Genomic DNA, 4,010 nt, shown 5'->3' with positions numbered 1-4,010 from the left:
AATTTGACCTTATTTGGGAAAATGGTCCTTGAAGATGTAATCAAGGTCTTAAGATGGAGGATATTATCCTGGATTCTATGGATGGGCCTTAAATCCAATGATGTCCTTATAAAAGAGATAGAAAACAAAGACAGAGAAGAGAAGGCCATTTGAAGACAGAGACAGAAATTGAAGTGATGCAGCCACAAGCCAAAGATGCAGTCCCATGAGAAGCGGGAAGAGACAAGAATCATGGTCTCCCCAAGAGACTCTAGAACTTGGAGACAATGGATTTCTGTTGTTTTAAGTCATTGAGTTTGTGGTCATTTGTCACAACTCCAGGAAACTAATATAGAATCAGACAGAAGCACGTTCCTCTTTAGCTCAGCCAGTATGAGCTGAGGGAAGTTGGGAAACTCTCTGAACCTCATTTTCTTCATCTCCACATTACAGGGGATTAATTTCTTCCCTGCTAGATTCTTGGGAGGATTAATGTTTGATGGGTTCGTAGGCCTGAACGACAGAGCACACTTGGCACACACAGCTTGTCAGAACTAGGCTGAGGATGCGGTGAGTGTTGTCAGAAGGAAACAAAAATCAAATTGAGTAAATATCAAATAAAATATTCCTTTTTTTTCAATTTGAAAGCAGTCACTATTTATTAACTGACCAGATTACGAAAACAATCAGGGCAGATACCTTAGTTCATTCTTCTAATAAGTCTATTGATTTGGTCTTCCCTGTTACCAGCATCTCCACCTTATACAAAAAGGGTTGCCTTTTTATTCATTCCATCCCATGGAAATGATAACTTGAAGGTGCACAAGAAGTTACTTGCTTCTTTGAAGTGTTTTCCAACAGTATAGATCTCATGAATCAGATCCTTCATTCAGATGATACCATATTTACCAAGAGACCGCACAAACTGTTACCAGTCAATGCAATTCATTTCTTACTGATTTTGCCGTAACCACGCTTGTAGATTAGCTCATTTACCAACTTCAGATTTGGGTAACCCCATGCAATATACTGTTCTACAATCCTCAGCATGTTGATGGAAGCCTTGTTGAGCTTAACAGAAGTTCCATTGAAGATCTGGCAAAACTGAAGAAGCTGCAACACCTTTTGGAACTTTGGACTCACACCATTGATAGCTGTGATCCCGATGACAAATGCCAATTTGGGTTCTGCAGGTACATAGAAGTTGCCAGCTTTTCTTGCCATCCTAGCCATCCAAATCTCAGTTCTGTACATCTGCCTGTATTCTTTATGATAATGCTTAGCTTTTTCATAGATAAACTTCCTCCTTGCCTTTCAAAGCATCTTTTGGGCACACTTCTTTCTCAGACGCTTGATCTTCAGCTCTGTGAAATTCTTTTGCTTTTTCTTAAGGGTTTCTGGCACAGCAGGAAACTTCTTTTTCTTCTCTTTGACACCCTCCATGGTTCCAGCTGGAAAAGCCAAATAAAATATTCTTAGAGGCCGTTTAAGTCTTACACTGTTACCCAGTCATTTTAAACTTACATTTTGGAATACATATTATGTGTATTAGTACAATTAATTACTTCTTAGCTTAAGCAAATTAATGTGCATTTATGTGAAAAAGGAGAAAAATAAGAGTTTTATTTGTACTTTATTTGAGCTGAGCACTGGTCTTATTGGCTGTGTTAGGGATAAGAGAGAAGAGTCTCCTGGCATTCTGCTGAATGGCAAACTCATCAAAAATGCTGGCATCTCATTCCATCAGAGCTTTCTCAAGGCTGCTGTACATTAGTTTTGCTAAATTGTCATGCGGAGGGAAACTTTTCAGCTAAGATATTATCAGGAGTCAGATGGTTTGATTAATCTGCTGCCACCTATGAGGGAAGGAAGTCCATATAAGACTGTGCAAAGGGATAGTGTGGCAGTTTGAAAATACGTCTGCAAATTCTTTAACCTTCCTCCTGTCAAAGAGTGGGGTCCACCTTCCTTTCCCTGGAATATAGGCTGATGTCAGGGACTCACTTCTAAGGAATAGGATGCAGTGTTACTTCTCAGTCTAAGTCATAAAATTACATAAATCTTCCTCTTGGTTCTTTCTTCTGCAGGGCATATGCCTTTGGATCTGTGAGCCATCATGTACGAAGTTCGGCAATGCTGAAGCTGCCATGTTGGATGGACCACACAGAGATAAAGATGTTTGAGGAATCCTAACTTCTCTGGGCCCAACTATTTGAGTCTTTTCAGTTCAGATGCAGATCTGTAAGTGAAGAGGCCTTTGAGGTGACCTCATCTCCAGCCACCATCTGACTGAAATTACATGAGCAATCAGGAATGAGAAACCAGTGAACCAATCTCAGTCAACTACTATGCAGATAGAGATAAGAACAAATGATTGCTGTTGTTCCTTACTACTAAGTTTGAGGTAATTTGTTATGCAATAATAGATAACTGCAACAGATGAATGTATTTGGATGGTGACTGGAGCAGTAGAAGGGGAAGGAAAATAAATGACTTATGTAGGGGTACTAAGAGTATGGTGGGATGTAGTGGTAGGGGTTTTGTAGGTAGAGAGCTCTCGTTGGCCAGTGAAATAAATCACATTTGTCACTCATTTATTCAAGTTTATTGGGGCCCTATCTTGTTAGGCACTGGCAATATAGAAACAAGACGCAGGATTGCCCTTTAAGAAGCTTTCAATCTAATAAGGTAAATCAGAGAGTAACAAACTCAATATTCCAAGATATACATGATACAGAAGTAGCATTAGAAGTGAATAGTCATTTTTACCTGGGAGGAGAAAAGAGACATCAGGGAGTCAGAAAAGGCATCTTTGAAAGTCAAAATTTTGAAAGATGAATAGAAGTAGAGGTAGATTTACTGTAAAGCTAATGAATCTTAAGATTTGGGGCCCCTCACATGCATGGGCACTTTATAAGACCCTAGGAAGGTACTCATATAATTCAATATTTTTGTAAAATTTGAAAAAGTAAGATATTTTAACTATAGCTAGCTAGGACCGTGTATTAGTCAGGGTTCTCCAGAGGAACAAAACTGACAGGTTATATAAAGAGCATGTGTGTGTGAGAGAGATTATGCAGAATTGGCTCATATGATTATGGAGACTGACAAGTTCCAAGGTTGGTAGCCAGCAAGCTGGAGCCCCAGGATAACTGATGGTGTAGTTCTAGTTCAAATCTTAAAATCTGAGGAACAGGAAAAAAGATGGTGCAAATTCCAATGGGGGCAAGAGAAGACCCATGTCCCCACTCAAGCAGATAGGCAGGTGGGATTTCTTCTTAGTGAGCCTTTTTGTTCTAATTAGGTTTTCAATTGATAAGATGAGACTCACCCCCATTAGGGAGGGCCCATCTGCTTTACTCACCTTACTAATTCAAATATCAATCTCCTTCAGGAATGCCTTCACAGACATACCCAGAATAATATTTGGTCACGTGTCTGGGCACCCTTTGGCTCAGTCAAACTGACATGGGCAATTAACCATTGCAGGCTTCTGTCTCATTTCATTCTGACTTTTACTCCATGACACTTCTGCTCATGTTCAGTGGCATTAGAGTGGTGTTGGGATTTTGAGGACCTAACTAGGAGGAAATTTAGTTGATGTTACATTTAGCTTGAGTTTGGTGGGATATAACTTGTTGAATTGTATGAAGTCATTTCTATGTACAGTTAAGGTATTGTTAGCCATCCTGATGTAGGAATGGCTTCAGGAAATACCTCTACTATTCAGTATGTATGTAGACTCATTTGGCATTGTGATATGGAAATTCAGGCACTAAAGCTGTATCATAATGTGAACATATTTTGGTATCCAGGACAAAAATTATGTGGGTAGTGTAGGGAAAATTTTGTGTTTCAATAGAAAACTGCATTTTCTAGAAGATAATGCCCTGGATTATCAGTTTTTGATTCTGGGATAAATTGTAGATAAATTGTAGCAGAGTAAAAATAATTTTTTATCTAATGAGTTGCAAATCCTGTCTTATTTGCTAGATGTGGTAGAGGTTCAACTGACTTCCCTAACTCTGTAC

The 4,010-nt window shown here is 39.1% G+C and overlaps 1 pseudogene; it reads right to left on the bottom strand.

Annotated features, from left to right (window-relative positions):
* Positions 1–608: 608 nt before the first annotated feature.
* LOC100944045 lies at positions 609–1,422 on the bottom strand (annotated as a pseudogene).
* Between the last annotated feature and the right edge of the window lie 2,588 nt (positions 1,423–4,010).

The sequence above is a fragment of the Otolemur garnettii genome, unplaced genomic scaffold (assembly GCF_000181295.1).
Source record: "Otolemur garnettii isolate 467f Iridium unplaced genomic scaffold, OtoGar3 scaffold00009, whole genome shotgun sequence".
Taxonomy (NCBI): Eukaryota; Metazoa; Chordata; class Mammalia; order Primates; family Galagidae; genus Otolemur; species Otolemur garnettii.
The sequence above is the reverse complement of the archived record's forward strand: the minus strand, read 5'-3'. Positions and strand labels throughout refer to the sequence as shown.